Source organism: Notamacropus eugenii, chromosome 1, assembly GCF_028372415.1.
Source record: "Notamacropus eugenii isolate mMacEug1 chromosome 1, mMacEug1.pri_v2, whole genome shotgun sequence".
Lineage (NCBI taxonomy): Eukaryota > Metazoa > Chordata > Mammalia > Diprotodontia > Macropodidae > Notamacropus > Notamacropus eugenii.
The window spans coordinates 716,254,214-716,272,325 of NC_092872.1; positions in this window are offsets into that span (position 1 = coordinate 716,254,214).

Here is an 18,112-nt window from a genome sequence, read left to right on the forward strand (position 1 = left end):
TTCTAGTACCTTTCCTCTGCTGATTCTCTCCAATTTATCTTGCCTATAGCTTGTTTGGATATAGTTGCCTACATGCTGTCTCATCAGACTGAGCGTTCCTTACACTTCACACAATGCCTGGCATGAAGTTGGTGCTTAATAAATGCTTGTTGACTTGACTTAGGAATTTATAGAGCTTTGACTAATCCAAACCTCTAAGCCTGTCCTTCAAGGCTGCTCTCCCTCTAAATTCACTAACCTCATTTTTCATTCTCTTTTACCTGAACTGTCAAGGTTTACTAGTCCAGATCCCAACAAGAATATGATCAGTTTTATGTCCAGTGCCTCTATGTCCAGCAATGCCTTCTCTTTCTCTATGTTAACCTCTTTCCTCCCCTCCTTCCAAACTCATTCAAAACTGACCTCCACCCACCCAGCTTCCTGTGATCAGTTCCCACCATCATGTAATCACTGTTCTTTCTCATATGATCATTCACATGTTACCCTGAAAAATGTCTTCTCAGCTCTCCAATGACTAGGCAAACCATTAGGTCCTCAAGGAGTCTGTCATCTTTATATTCTGCTTTTGGTCCTGGAAAAAGATTACATGGAAAATGTTCAATAAAGGGTGGCTGAAATTTGAAATGGGCTTCCTTTTCTTTGGCAATTCATGCAGCTTTCCCTAGTGTATTAAAATGGAACTTTGTTCATTCCAACCAGTATTCATTAAACCCCTGCTCTTTGTGCAAAGAAGGTCCTGTGCTGGATACTGGGGAGATAAAACAGGTGGAGAGTAGTCTCTACTTTGGAACCCATACCCCATTCTTTTGTTAGGGACAGAGAGACTAGGGACTGGACCTGGGATTTCTCCTGTCTAGGGAGGGTGCTCACAGATGAGGAATTTCTCTTTACCTAATCAGAACTATGCCTTCTTGGTAACTTAGAGCATTGCCTAATACTCTAATCGACTTAAGACAATTAACTTAAGGAAAGAGAGAGAAACACAGAAAGAGAGAGAGAGAGAGAGAGAGAGAGACAGACAGAGAGACAGACAGAGAGACAGAGACAGAGAGACAGAGACAGACAGAGAGACAGACAGAGACAGAGAGACAGAAACAGAGTTTTTTGTTAAAACAAAACACTTAAAAAAACCCCAAAACCTTTTAGCAATCATTTGTTTCCTTTGGACCTAGGTGGTAAATGGACCATCAACCCTGTTCTGACAATCCCTTTAGAACAAAAGGTCTTACTCTGGGGTCCCCCAAGGGGTATGTAGACTGATTTCAGATATGTCCATAAACTTGGGTAGGAAAAATTACATCTTTGCTTTAATAGAATTGATTTCCTTTATAATTCTATGTGCTTTATTTTAATGCACTTAAAAACATTATACTGTATAACATAATACAGCCTCCTGAGAAGAACTATAGGATTCCAGAGCTGGAAGGGTCCATAGGCTTTCCAAGACTGCGAAAGAGGTCCAGGACACCAAAAAGGTTAACTCCCCTGCTCTAGAAGAAGGCTCAGACAACACCTGCTGGTGCCTCCTCCTGATCCCAGGCTGCTTTCTTTCCTGTGATTCTTGGAATCCTTCAAGGAGGGATTTTGGAATCAGCACATATGTCTTGCGGGGAGGGGAATTTAAATTAAAAACTGGACAAGCTAATCCTAACAGCTGTTGCATGAGTGACAGGTTTTTAGATCAAGACTATCGATAAATCAGTTAGTCAAGGAACATGATGTATTAAGCACCTACTATGCACCAGGGACTGAGCCAAGGGCTGGTGATACAAAGAAGGACCCCACCAGCAGGGATGACACAAAATAAAGGGGGAGGCATAAGACTGGCTTCTAGGTGGATGGTAAGGTCTTTGGGCACAAATTGCTGAAGAAAGGAAGCCCTTGGCACCGAAGTGCCCAATACTGCCCCAAGCCCTCCCTGGCCAGGAGTTGATTTGATTCAAGAGGTTTTTATTTAATTTAAACTTAAATGCAAGCCTTTCCTGTCAGCATTACTTGAATTACTCTGTATATATGATTGGATTTCAGATCCAATCATATTATGCCTCATATCTGGAAACATTTCAAGGTCTTCTCTTGGTGTGTGTGTGTGTGTGTGTGTGTGTGTGCGTGTGTGTGCACGTGCGTGCGTGCATGTGTGTAGCAAAACAGATTTTGTTTATGGAATCTGAAAATGTACAAAGGAGCTGATTCTTTACAGCAGTCTATAAATGTATGTTCCCTGTGGGCTGAGGACCTAGCACCATCGAGGAGCCCTTAGAAGCTGGGTCCCTCTTAGTCCAGCTCCCTCATTTTCCAGTGAAGGAAAATGAAAACCAAGCAAACTTCTGAAATTGGATTAGGTGACTGGTCCAAGATCACAAAGTTAATTAGTGGCAGAGCTGGGGACAAGAGCCCAGGTTTTCTAATTCCTGCTCCAGGGTTCTTTCCACCAAATCACCACTGCCTCAGGGGCCATCATCAAATCACTAAGAACCTGAAGGGATTGTCTTTTTGATGAGTGTTCCACTCAATCATCAGCCTCTAGAGAAGGAATGTAGGTTTCTAGAGCTGGAGAGGACCCTAGAGATGGTCTAATTTTACCCTCTCATTTTATAAGTGGAGAAACTGAGGCCCAGAAGAGGGAGGTGCCCATTGCAGAGGAATTGAGTACCAGACCTGGAATTGGAGCTCACATTCTCTAACTATATTCCAAAGTCTTCCATGTTGGTATTCAAATGGTAAACAGTCTTTGGGTTTATCTCTGAGCCACAGGCTCATAGACTTTGAGTTAGAAGAGAATTTATAGTCCTTGGAGTCCCACCTTCTCATTTTACAGATAAAACAGAGACTTGGATAGTTAAATGACTTGACCAGGGTCACATCATTAGTAAGTGTCTGAGGCAGGATGGGAACTCAGGTCTTCCTGACTCCAAGTCCAGTACTTTATCCATGGAACCCCCTTGTCTTTAAAAATAATAATAAAAAACCCCATTGCCCCCTACTTGTCATATTTACTGAGGTTGGCAGTTAAGATAAAAATTCAAAGGTGACTATTGTGGCTGCTGCTATTTAATCTCTGCATCCTGTCTTCCTTGACTTCCTTTATGTCTCAGCTAAAATCCCACCATCTGTAGGAAACCATTCCCAGTCCCCCTTAATGCTATTTCCTTTCCTCTGCTGACCATCTCCAATTTATCCTGTATCTAACCAGTCTACACATACTTATTTGCATGTGGTCTCCCCCATTAGAGTGTAAACTCCTTGTCAGCAGGAACTGGGTTTTTTTGTGTCCTTTTTTTGGCCTTTGTTTATATCCCTCACACACAGTACAGGGCCTGCCTCATGGAAGGTATTTCATAAGTGGTTGGTGACTTGATGCTTTTGTAGTGGGTAGTATATTCATAGGAATTAGTTATTGTTCAGTTGTTTTTAGATCATTTCCAATTCTCCATGATCCCATTTGGGGTTTTCTTGGCACAGATGGTAGAATGGTTTGCTATTTTCTTCTCCAGCTCATTTGATGAAGAGGAAACTGAGGCAAGCAGAGTGAAGTGATTTGCCCAGGGTCACACAGCTAAAATATCTGAGACCAGATTTGCACTAAGGAAGATAAGTCTTCCTGATTCCAGACCTGGCACTCTATCTACTGCACCACCTAATTTTCTCTAGGGATGACTAGTCTCAAACAAAATGATTTTATAGCTTAACCTTTCACATTTCCAAATTCCCCAACCCACCCTCCACCCTCTAATTTTTTTTTTTTTTTTTTGCTCCTCAAAGAAAAGAAAAGACCTTGACATTTCCCTAGATAGGAAGAATTAATATGACTATACCAAAAATAACATTGCAAATACAGAATATGCCAGATGATACTGAAAGCATGTAAGCTTACATTAAATAAAAGGGGCTTGAATATTAAATTTGATCTGATGAAAGATGGACAACATATTCAACTTGGTGATGAAAAGCACCCTCTAGGGAAATCAGCCTTTGGGAGGGAGCAAGGACCAGATAAAAGGCCTCGTGGACCAAACAATGCTTCTTCCTGGCTTTGTGTTGACTTAACTGTCATTGTCTATGCTTACTTAAAAACATGGAACATATTTATTAGAATTCCTTCTCATAACCATGATTCTGGAGCAACACATCCTGGCCGTGAAGTAAAAGGATTTTTGAAGAACAGATTAGAAACTGTGGATGATTCCCCCTCTTCTCATAGGGGTTCTTCACCTGAGGTCCATGGGAGTCAGTGGGTAGATTTCATGGGGGATGGTCTGTGAGCGAAAAATATCTCTATTTCATTACAGTTGATTTCCTTTGCAATCATAGGTATTTTGTTTTATGCATATAAAAACATCATTCTGAGAAGGGCTCTGTAATCTTCGCCAGACTGTCTGAGGGTCCATAGTACACAAAAATGGTTAAAAATTCTGCTCTAAAATAATTGCCTCAGTTGGCCTAATATACATTGGCCATTCCACTGAAGACAGTAGCAGACCTTCAGTACTCAACCAAAAGTCAGTGCTTGTTGAATCAAAAGATGTTTCAGATTCTCTGACAGAGTAATGAAAGACATGAATTTGTGACAAAAATCCTGTACTATATTTCTAATAAACCATAAGAAAGGTTCCATCATGGTGGAAATCCTATTGATAATTTACCTACAGTTTTAGTTTTAAAGAGTTCACAGTGAATAACACCATCAATTGAACCTTGAATGTGTATATTTGGACAGTTGGCACAGGTCACCTTACTAGTCTCTTGTGGGCACCTATGGAGTACAGAATAGAACATTTATTGTGGGGTTATCTGGAAACAATCGACCTTCTCCATCAGTATGACAGATTAAGAAAGCAGACTTCTCTACTTTCTTATTGCTTTGTCTCTTCATAAAGTTTGGTTTCTGCTTGAGGACTTGTTTTAAGCCATTTATGGTTCATGTAGCAGTAAAATGAGTGTTTGCAGGATCTTCAATGTCCTTTCTTTTATTGTGTTCCATTGAATACAGTTGAGTCCGGTGTCCTGTATTTATCACAAAACTGCTGCATTGGTAGTCACAACAAAGTGACAGTCAACAAGCAATTATTAAGCACTTACCATGTGTCAGACACTTTGTTAATTGCTGGAGATTCAAAGAAAGACAAATATAGGGGCAGCTAAGTGGATAGAGCACTGACTCTGGAGTCAGGAAGACCTGAGTTCGAATCCAGCCTCAGATGCTTAGTAAACTGTGGAACCCTGGGTAAGTTACTGAACCACAATTGCCCCCCCAAAAAAGGGGGGAGCAAATACAGTCCTTGCTCTCAAGGAGGTTATATTATAATGGGGATGTCATGCACAAAAAACTAGTCACCTATAGATATATATGGTGTAAATGAAAGCAGTCTCATAGGGGAGACGTTAGTAGCGAATGACATTTGTAATTCCCCATGTATTGTCGTAGGGTTCCTTGATGGGGTTCTGGCTCTTATCTTTGATGGTATTCAGATTTGTTATTTATTTGTTTATTTGTTATTTACGTCATAGCTTTGGTTCTTTTTTTACTTCCTCCCCCATTACTTGACTGATCCGACCCCTGTCATGGGTGGAAACAGCTCTTCCCACCCTACAGGATGCTTTGTTTTGCCCTTTTTGCTTTGGTCATACATTCTCTTTCCTATTACTTCCAAATAAAATAAGTCCTACTTAAAATTTGTAATTATTGAAGATAACCTGCTACTTTATAATAGCCTCTGCTGGTGTAATACTCATAAACTTTATATGCTTATACCCATACCTCTTCTTGACTTCTTCTGAGTACTGTGTTGAGTATCTATCACTTGCAGGTATGGAAAGAAGTGGTAAGAGTTTTCTCCTGTTCCTTTATTTGGGTTTTTAGAGTTGCATTAGCTGCATATGTATATTCACATTGTGGAAGCAAATTTTTCCACATGGTCCATGCTGGTATTTCTTTGGGGTCACTAATCCTCATGGAAACTTATTCTCTTCAAGGCTATATTACTTTTAAAAAATATTGTCTTTGCAAGAATATAAAGAGAAATAATGAAAACAAATGTGAAGGAATGTGGCGTAGCCATGCCAAATCTCAAATTGTATAGCATAATGGTAATCATCAACCAATTTGGTACTGGTTAAGAAATGGAGCGGTGGGTCAGTGGAATAGATTAGGTATGCAATACGTAATAGGAAATTATAGTAATCTTGTGTTTGATAAATGCAAAGATCCAGATCTTTGGGAAAAGAACTCATAATTTGACAAAAAACTGCTGGGAAAATTAGAAAACAGTTTAGCAGACACTAAGTATAGATCAATTCCTCACACCATGTATCAAGATAAGGTCAAAATGGATACATGAATTAGACACAAAAGAGTGATGTTCTAAGCAAATTAGGGGAATGTGGACTAGTTTACTTGTCAGATTTATGGAGAAGGGAAGAATTAATTACCAAATAAAAGATAGCATAGTGGGATGTAGAATGGATAATTCTGATTATAATAAATTAAAAATGTTTTGCACAAACAAAACCAATGCGGAGAAAATTAGAAGGAAAGCAGAAAACTGAAGAAAAATTTTTTTACAGTAAGTTTCTTTGATAAACACCTCATTTCTCAATTATATAAAGAACTGAGTCAAATTTATAATAATATGAGTTATTCCCCAATTGATAAATGGTCAAAAGATATGAACAGGAAGTTTTCAGATGAAGAAATTAAGGCTATCTATAGTCATATAAAAATGGTCTAAACTACTATTGGTTAGAGAAATGAAACTTAAAACAACCGTAAGGTACCAGCTCACATCTATCAAATTGACTAATATGACCAAAAAGGGAAATGACAAATGTTGGAGAGGTTCTGGGAAATTTGGGACACTAATGAATTGTTGGTGGAATTGTGAACTGATCCAACCATTCTAGAGAGTAATTTGGAACTATGCACAAAGGGCCATCAAACTGTGCATATCCTTTGACCCAGCAATATCACTACAAGGTCTGTATCCCAAAGAAATTTTTTTTTTAAAAGGGAAAAGTACCTATACATACAAAAATATTTATAGTATCTCTTTTTGTGGTGGTTAAGAATCAGAAACTGAAGGGATGCTCATCAATTGGGGAATGGCTTGTTGGGGAACAAGTTGTGGTATATGATTATGATGGAATTGTGATGGAAATTGTCCTACAAGAAATGATGAGTAAGATACTTTCAGACAATCTGGAAAGACTTACATGAACTGATGCAAAGTGAAGAGAGCAGAACCGGAGAACACTGCGCAGTACTGCAATACTGTGCAACAATTCACTGTGAATGACTTAGCTATTCCCAGCAATACAAAGATCCAAGACAATTACAAAGGACCTATAATGAAAAATGCTAACCACCCCCAGAGGAAGAACTAATGGAATATGAATGCAGATTGAAGCATACTTTTTAAATTTTATTTTTCTTGTTTTTCACATCTGTTTTTCTTTCTTATAACATAACTAATATGGAAATACGTTATGTATAACTGCACATGTATGAACTTTATCAAATTGCTTTCTCAGTGAGAGAGGAGAGAAGGGTGGAAGGAAGGAGGAGAATTTGGAACTCAAAATTGTAAAAAAAAAGTTAAAATTGTTTTAACATATAATTGGGAAAAATGAGATATTAAAATTTTTAAAAATATTGTCTTTGCAAGAAGTCATGATAACTGTTAATCTGCAGTCTGATAGTGCTGATACTTTCACGGAAATGGAATCTATCAGCTATATTAACTAGTCATATTAAGGAAATCAGCAAGGTTGGCCATTAAGGCTTTCTGCCCTAATGGTGGGTTCCCTGAGCCCCAGGTGGTTCTAAGTCCTGAACAACTTTCTCCATTCTGAAATTGAGCTTCAGTAGAAACATTTGATGATATTTTTATTGATCTGTATGTTTACTTAGACTATTACAGAACCCTTTGACTGTCAGAGGAGAGGAATTCTCAAATTCCTATTCTGCTAGGTTGTCTGAGCAAAAAATATTGCCTAAATAAAAATAAAAAAAAAATTTTGTATTGGCAAAAAGCAAAATGAATTATTGGCTACAGCTTGGAGGTACTTGAAATCCATATAACAGAAGAAGGCATATGAGGATAAAAAACTGACCATCTTTAGGCTGAGCTATTGTTGGGATCATATCAGTTCATTGAATCGGCAGATCTATTAATCAAGGGATACTAGAATATAGCAGAATGAAAAAGAAAGACTGGAATAGCTGAATATTCATTGCAGGAAAAAAAAAAGTCATTACAAAACGCTCCAAAAAGCCCTCTTATCTTTGAAAAAAGAGGTAGTGGTAAGTGGGATCTGTGAAGAGAATTTCCAAATCAGATTTTAAATAAAGTAGAGAACTGCGGAAACAATGAATGCATTATCATTTAAAGGTGCAAATTAGGAATGTAATTTTTCACTCCATCCTAATTTTCTTTTTAAAAAATTACCCGCAGAGAAGCAATTACATATGTTATCCCTGTAGTTTTAGCCATGAGACTGACAAAATTCTCTAAGGTGTTTTCTGATAGGTTTCGGTAACCTTAAATTTTTATAATTTTAAGTGACTCTTTTAGCTATATGTGTCTTTATTCATCAAAATTCTTTGTTTGGAAAAAGTATATGCAGTTTCTACAAAGCAGAAAATCATAGCTAATAATCCATTTTGCTTTTGACCAATACAAGAAATTTCATTTTCATTTAGACAATATTTTTGCTTAGACAACATTAGTTTTATATTAGCCTATATTAGGTATTAGAGGGCTATGATGACTAAGCATCCAGGTTGAGACATCTGTTTCAGTATCGCTGTCCAAAGTCAATCACCCATAATCCTTTACATTCCTTTTCATTGTTTACATTATACCATTCCTTCAAAGCTATTCTAAAGCCCAACTGCCATACATCAGATTGATTAGGCTTGTAGTGATGTGGGTTGGTTCTTTGTTCTGTATTCATCTCCTTTAACATAATTTAAATTATAAATTTTGCATGAAATAAATTCTCTAGATATTATAGGATATAAATTCATTTTTGCGCTTACGTGTTTTTGGCCATACGATAATTATTGCATTGTGCTGCAATGTAGTATGCGGTTTTAATCACATCTTCATTCGTTGAGTGCCTCTAGAGTCACTCTACGTCCATTATGAGGCTGAAATGAGAATGTATAAAAGCTCTTTGAAAAATGGAAAGCAGTCATTCTTGCCTTCTCGGTGGTGGGGGAGGGGGATAATCTGGAATGGAAAAGAAAAGAAAATCAGATTAAGAAAAGAAAATTGGAAAGTATTGCACAAATGTGATATATTATTACTGTTGATATTATTATTGTCAAGCAGAATTATGGACTACATGCAGTCTCATTACAGAGCAGCCTTTAGTATAGATTACGCTCACACTATACACAAAAGACTAATTTACTGAAAAGGACTTTTTCATAATCTGTCACCTCGAAGGTGGTCTCATGCCAAGGACTCAGAAAAACAGGATAGATTAGTAGGTTCCGGGTTTCCAGAATTCCACTTCATTCATTTTTCTAGGAGGCTAGAGAGTTAATATTATGCTCACTTAGAATTTGTACAAAATCTAGCAAATTGATAATTTTTATATGAAACTAACCAATTGGAATCTTTTAGAAAAATCTACCTTCTAAGTAAATTTAGGACCCAAACTGCACCTCTCACATTAACCATCTGTCGCTCTTCTAGGATTCAGTTTCTTCATCCGTAAAATGAGGAGCTTAGAGGAGATGCTTCTGGGTAGCCTTCTGGTTCTAAAATCTGTGATCTTATGATTTTACCAATCGCAGAAACTTTCCTTCAGTTGTAGCATAATATTTTAAAATCTTCTTGTTAGATTCTGACTGAAATCAAAGAAGCAATTTGCAAAGCAGAAGCTTGTGACAGTGCCACCATTGATGGCTAGCTTAATTAATGGTTTCATTGAGTCACCAGTCAAAGCTTCTTTAGAAACAGATTTGCTGCAAAGAAAAATATTGAATTAAATTAACAAGAAATAAATTGATTCAAGAACAAGAGGCCCATAGTATATATGGGTGATTGTTTGTTACTTGCATGCTCCAAAACTTCTTAATTGACTAATTCATTACACGTGCTGCTGTTGATTAGTTATTTCATCAAGAGATAAAGGGCTAAGAGTCAACGGAAACCAGGTCTATGGCTTTGCACAACATAATAAAGCTTGGGCTTCCATCTTTTTCTCTCTACTATTTTACTTGTTCCTCACTAGATGGAGCTATGGATCAACCCAAGAGTATAAAAACCAATGGCTAGAGTCAAGCTGGCATAGATTCTTGGAATTTTAAAGCCTTGGTAATTATCTAGGCCGGTTCTTTCATTTAATTATATAGCTCTTTAAGTTTTGCATAGCTCTTTACGCACATTATCTCATTTGACGTTCACTTTTTAGATGAAGGCAAGGCTTAGATCCCATAGAAGAGCCTGAACTTGGGCCCATTGGCCATGACTTTCCAGCCTACTGTACTTCTACTACATCACCTTCCAAACTTAGGGGATTCCTAAATTGTGGTGTGCAAAGCTATTTTATAAAGCAATCTCATGAGCTTAAAGGGGATTTCAAGCTGCCTTGAGCGAGGTACGTCAGTTTCTCACAGCCACCATTGTTGGCATACTGAGAGCCATCTCATTCTTTGAATTCTCTTTTGATTGTATTGGCATATATCATATAGGTATAATTATTTATAAAGTGCTTTGCACAACTCCGAGCTATAAATGCTATCTATTATTTCTATAATACCTTGAGATTCATAAAGCATTGAATGTATACCATCTCATCGTATCAATCCTTTAAATTTTAAATGCTCTTTCCTTAGTTGGAGAATGATCTTATAGGTAGGTATGTAAGCAATAGAATCCTTTCTGCCTTGGCTCTAGAACTCAATAACATTCAAAGGGCTGTAGCACTTCTAGGTTGCAAATCACTTTGCAAAAACTATCTTGTTTGATCCTCATAATAACCCTGTGAGGTAAGTGCTATCATTCTCCCCATTGGACAGATGGGGAAACTGAGGCAGACTGAGGTTAATTGACTTGCCCAACATTATTCAACTGAGAGTAGAAATTAAATATAGGTCTTTCTGACTCTCAGTCAAGTACAATGTCTGCCAGATACCTTTAGAACCTAAAGAATCCCCTTAATGAAAGGATTTGTTCTGTAAAACTTGGACTCAGTCAAGGGGACCCACAGACCTACAGAAGAGAGGCCACAGGATCCCCACCCTTGCCTTATATGAAAACTGAAGGATCTATCCAAGGCTTAGCACCACTTCCCAGTCTCTGCTGCTGTTTGCCTCATTGCCCTGCTCCTAAGTATATAGTTCTACAAGATCAACCCCACCTCCACTCCAGAAAGCTTCCTAGATGATAGAAGCAGACATGGAGACTGATGCCCACTCTAGAAGCCAACATTGAAGAAGTATTGAGGTCAAGGAGAGCACAGTAGAAGGGAGATATGGACAATTTCATGAGCCCCTGGATCTGACTCAGGATGGGCATAGTACCCAATTTCTACCTTGAGGACTCAAGTGGTCCTGCATCCTTAAGAGCTACTCTGTAACGAATCCTCTCCAAAAGTGGAGAATTTTTTCATAATGTGAATAATTAGCCCATAATATATTTGTTTTATTCATTTCAATTTTCTCTTTTCTTTAAGAGGACTCAATTCAAATGTGACTTGTGTGAATTTTATAGTATTTTAGAAAGAAATTACTCCAGCAACACAGGACCCCATCTTGGTGAAGCATCAAGTGTTACTTCAGCATAGACCAGTGGGAAAAGCAGCAGCAGCTATGGCAACCATTCTCTTTTCTACAACACTCAGTATTTTCTTGAAATTCCCCAATCTAATCCTTTGTCCAGGTCCATAGCATCTCATTTATGGGACCTGACAAATGGTAATCTGAAGCTGGATAACAATAGATTCAGACAGAAAAAAGTGAAAATGGTGCAGAATCATAGTGAAGAACATTATATTTGCCATGTACATTCTATTTAGAGGACTAGTTTTCTAACCTTTAGCGGCTTTATAGCTATTTCCCAATAATGAAAGGAGGAACATAGGATATTGACCAAAGTGGTTTACTTGGTTCTACAGGATATTGTTGCTTGAATCTTTTTGGACATTGTTTTCTTTCCCATACTCCATAATTCAGCCAAGCTCATCATCCCTTTGCTACACACACACACACACACACACACACACACACACACACACACACACACACACACACACACAGACCATCCCTCTCCTTGGCTTTGTGTCGGCCAGCTCTCGTTGCTGGAATGTGCTTCCCTTCTCTTCTCTTCCTTGCAGATGCAGCTCAAGTACTGAATTCCGCATGAAATCTTTCCTGATCCCCTCAAGTGCTGGAGCCCTCCCTTCCAAACTATGTTATTTAACGATTTTGTTTTTATTAACTTCATATTTGTGCTATATGTGTATATTTTATGGGTGGAGCTCCTTAAGCGATCATTCCATTCCTTATACTTGCATACCCATTGCCCAACACGGCGCCTGGCATATAGCAGGTACTTAAAAATACATATGGATTGATTGATTCCTATATAATCTGCATTGTTGCCCCTGTTTTAGAATCATGTGGGCAAATGGCAAAATACTGTCTCTGCTGACCAGGTAAGCCTGGGTTTGTAGCGGCTCCCATCTGGGGAGATAATCTCCCACATCCTCCAGCTTCTGAAATAGTTAACCGCCATTAATAACTCTGTAAGCTTGCTTTATGTGACTCTATGAAAGCTGTAAGAGATTCCCATTGCTTGTTATCAAAATGACCTTTCACGGAGGAGGTGAAAAGGAGGGGAGAGAAATAGTACAGGCTGCTCACATTTGGGACTGGAGACAAGGAAGGAGTACTGAAAGTTGGGAAAATTGTGAATAAATGTTATTAATTTTAGTGAAGCAAATATCTTCAGTGGGAATTTGTGGGAAAAAGTTTTGTTGGTGCTATTTCTAATTAGGTCTCACACGATCCTAGATTTCAAGTTGGCTGAAAGGGACCTTGGAGGTCATCTGAGCCCCATTATTTTACACATGAGAAAACTAATTCCAGAGAGGCTTAAGGATCTTGTCCAAAGCCACAGAGGTAGTAAGGAAAAGAGCAGGATTTGCACCCAGAGCTTTTGACTTTAAACTCCACACTTTTCCCCACTGTACCATAGCTGGTAATTATTTACTACTCTAAGGTTTCCAGAGCAATTGCCAATGTTAATCTCATTTGAGTCTTACAGCAGCCTCGTGAGATGCTACTGTCACCTGCATTTTACACATGAGGAAACGGAAGCTAGAAGAGGTGAAATGACTTGCCTAGGGTCACACAAATCTAAAGTAGGACTGGAACAGGTAGATGGCACTGTAGTACCCAGAGTGCTGGACCTAAGGATAGAAAGCTCTGAGTTCAAATTCAGCCTTAGACACTTATTAGCTGCCCAACCCTGGTCATGTCCCTTAACCTCCCTCTGCCTCAGTTTCCTCATATACAGAATGGAAATAATAATAGTAATACCTACCTCCCATGGTTGTTGAGAGAATCCAATGAGCTAATATTTGTAAAGCTAACAAGAGTTAGCATTTACATAAATCTTACTATGTGGAAGGCTTTGTGCTAGGTGTTTCACAAATATTATCTCATATCATTATTAATAATAATTATTATTCCTGACTCCAAAGCTAAAATCCTATCCATTGCACCGCTTAATTGCCATCATAACCCCTGTTTTCTGCTATGATTAGAAGTAAGAAAGCCTTAATTTCATCACTGGGTTCTCTGTTATAAGCAATTTCAGTCTTTCCTTAAGTCATAGGGTGAAGAAATAAATGTATGGATCACATTTGTGAGAGGTGGGAGAGATAGAAAGTGAGTTCATCTTAAATGGCTGAGTGATAAAGGCAGAATCCCAAGCAATTTTGACAGGCTAGAAGGCTGGGTCAAATATGATAAGATAATATTTAATAGGAATAAACATGAAGTCAGACACTAAGATTTCAAGGAAAGAATAGGGTAAGCCACAGCTGGATAATAGTTTGGGTAAAAAAGACCCCTAGGGGTTTTAGTTGTCTAGAAACTCAATATGAGACAAGATGTCATGTCAGCAAAAAAAAAGAAGAAAAATATGATCATAGACAGCTTGGTTTAGAGAGTCACCCCTGGAACCTGGAATATCTGAGTTTAAGTCTTGACTTTTGTCAGGTGCTGGCTGTGTGACCCTGGGAAAGTCATTTAACTTCTCCTCTCCAGATCAGGAGTGTCAAATTTACTATAAAAAGGGCTACTAATCCTTCCATAAGGTGTGTTGCATGTAGACCTAGAAAGCCAGAAATTAACATTCTTTATTATATTTATTTGTTTTGTTAAATTTTTTTCCTAATTATGTTTTAATCTTGTTCAGGCCTCTTGGGAGTTCTATGGACCATGAATCTGACACCTCTACTCTAGATAATTCTAAGACTATAAATCACAGGGAAGGTGCCATCTTGTCTTAGTAGAGGGAATTTTCTTACCTGAACGTTCTTTATATCAGCCAAATCTCAAGTCTTCTCCTCTCCTTAGCATGTCCAAAAGAAGGAGATTATAGCCTTTCCTTATTCTGTTCTGGGTAGACACCGAGTGAACAGTTGGGTTAAGTTCTGGGAACCTCATTTTATAAAGGACATTGACAAGATAAAAGTTGCATAGGAGAGGGACGTTGCTGTTCATCCTTCATTTTCAAAGAGGACCAGTGACATCACAGGTGATGTCTTGACCTGTGAGTGACTTGGATTTAACTAAGGCAGAGTTGCTCAAAGTCATCAGCCTCGTACCAGAGTGGTGAAAGCAACCCAAAAGATTGGTTGAAAGAAATGGGGATATTTAATTTTGGGAGGAGAGGATTCAGTGGACATTGACAGCTACCAAGATTGTGGGGGCGTATTTAAGGGAAAAGGAGCATTTATTTTGTTTACGTTGACCCCAAAGGACAAAGCTAGCACCAAATAGGTGGACGTTTCAGAGAATTAGCTTTTAGTTCTGTATAAAAAAAAACTTTCTAGTGAGCGAAATGGACTGGGTTACTCTAGGAGGCCATTAGTTACATCTTCCTGAAGCCATTTTATGTTGGGTCCACATACTGAGATTATTTTTTTTCAGTTGCCCTAGAGGACCTCTGAGGTCTTTTTGAACTCTGCTATTCTTTTTTTAATGCTATTTTATTTTCCTCCAGTTGCATATAAAGAAAACTTTTAACATTCATTTAAAAATTTTTTTGAGTTCTAAATTTTCTCTCTCCCTCCTTCACCTCCCCCCTCCCTGAAACACTAAGTAATTTGTTATAGGCTATACATATGCAATCATGCAAAATACAATTCTAATGAAAGAAGATAGCGATGCAAGAAAAACACACAAAATTCAGAAAGTGAAAAATAGTATGCTTTGATTTGCATTCAGGCTGCATCAGTTCTTTCTCTGGAGGCAGACAGCATTTTTCATTATTGAGTCTTTTCAAATTATCTTGAATCAATGTATTGCTGAGAATAGCTAAGTTTTTCCCAGTTGATCATCTTACAATATGACTGTTACTGTGTACAATGTTCTCCTGGTTCTTCTCACTTCACTTTTCATCAGTTTACATAAGTCCTCTCAGGTTTTTCTGAAATCCACTTGCTCATCATTTCTTAATAGCACAATAGAATTCTATCACAATCATATACCACTATTTGTTCAGTCATTCCCCAACTGATGGGCATCTCCTTGATTTCCAATTTTTTTGGCTACTGCAGAAAGAGCTGCTGTAAATATTCTTGTGCAAATAGGTTCTTTGCCTTTTCCTTTGATCCTTTGGGATACAGACCACAATCAGGCTATGCTCAGTTTTATAGCCCTTTGGGCATATGAACTCTGCTATTCTAAGACTCTCTCAACATTGTTCTCATAACCATTCTAAGCCCAGAAAGGGTTTAAGTAAAAATATATTTTTTTAGGTACAAAGTGGATAGAGCTCTGGGCCTGGAGTTGGGAAGTTCAAATCTGATCTCAGATGCCAGCTGTGTGATAGCAAACGTGACTTAACCTCTGTCTGCCTCTGTTTTCCCAACCATAAAATGGTGATGAAAAAAAGCTTCCAGGGCTGTTGTGAGGAACAAATCACATTTTTGTAAAGTGCTTAGCACAGCACATTGCAAGTGCTTAAAAAACATAGAAAGCATTTCCTTCCTTCCTACTTAATATACTTGGTCTAAACACTAAATTTGTTCTATTTTTGGAAGGGAATATTGTCAATTTGTGTTTTCATAAAAACTCAATATAAGTTTATAGTAAGTCTCAGTTGGGGGTAAACACTTTACTGCTTTGATACATGTACATCGAAATTAGTTAGAGATTTCAATTAAAGTGTTTTATTTAAATTACATCTAAAGGAGGGGAGGCTAGCAAAAACAAATGTCTGGAATGGATCCCTAGGGATAGAAAATAATTGCTTGGTATGCAGAAAATCCGGCTAAATGGTATTTAATTATAAACCTGGGAATGAAGTGAAGTGACTTAATACTTGAGAATGGACAGCAGTAATTATCAAGAGGCCCTCTTTGTTATTTCAGTCTCCATAAGAGGGAACTGTTTATGGAGAAAGCCATTCTTTCCTTTCTGTTATCCTAAGGGTTTATGCTGATTTTTCTTTTCTTTTCAATTTGAGTAAATCCATTGCTGAGAAAATAGAGGCATCGCAGATTGGGTCTCTCTTAACTACTAGGCAAATAAGCAACAGAAGAGTAGATGTTCTGGTTTCTTGATGTTGGGTATATCAATGTATTGAGATTTCCTTAATAAAGAGATCTATGTCCTTATTGGGACAAATAATCAGAGGTTAATCTTAATAGGTTCATCTACTTGATTCATTGTAGTTCTCCACAAATTTTTAGAAAGAAGTGTTGAACTTAATGTCTAGAAGTCAAAGTAGATGGGACAAAGTCATTGCGAGGCTCCATGGTGTGATGGAAAGAGGAGAGGATCTAGACAGGTGTGGGGAATCTGCAGCCTCGAGGCCACATGTGGCATTCTAGGTCCTCAAGAGTGACTCTTTGACTGAATACATGTGCCCCTGAGCCCGGAGGTTCTCCACCCTCGATAGGGTCAGGAAGCTCGAGTCCAAGGCATGGCTCTGATTCTTAAAAGCTGTGTGATCTTAGTCAATTTCCTTTACATTTCTGAACGCCAGCCTTCACATTCATAAAGTGATATATGATGCTATTTGAGATGATAATATTTGCCACTCCCTATCTCACAGAGTTGTGAGGAAAGTTCCTTATAATAGTACCATGTTATGCAGTACTTCAAGGTGTATTACTAGTGAAGGAATGACTACATGAATAAAGAGAATAATCTTATGATCTTGGACCTGTCACTCAACTTCTGAGTTTCCACATCTGTAAAATGAGAGATTTGGCAGCATAGAGTGTTCCATAGTGGTCCTCAATATGTTTTGTTTCTCAAACCCCTTTCAAAAATAAAATTGTATTTTGGACTCCCAGGAAATTTAATATACTACTTATAATATTCTTTGTAACTATTACTGTTGAAGTAAAATTAAAGAATTTTTACCGCAAACCTTTTGGATTATTGTAGGGAATCCTCCAAAGGTCTCATGATTACTAAATGGGAACTACAGGGGCCGTTGATAAACAATTGTCCTTGAAACTAGAAAAACCTGGGTTCAAGTCTTGCCTCTGCCACTGTGTGACTGTGTGACCCTGGACATGTCATTTACTCTCTCAAGTGCTCTGGTCAGCTCTAAGTTTGTATGTTGCAGCGAAGATACAGATCTACATTGGTACAGAGAGATTCCTATATTCATGAAATCATATGTGCAGTTCCTATCCCTATCAAGATTCTTTCCGGCTATAAAATCAACAGTCTCATGAACTGATATTCATTCAATGTTCTATTATTTACAAAGTGCTTTTCTAGTAACAACTCTGTGAGTCATGCTTTGCAATTATGGCCATTTTGCAGATAAGGAAACTGAGTCATAGATATGAGACTTATCTGGGGTCCCATAGTTAAATCAGTGTCAGAGCTGAGATGCTGACTCAGGTT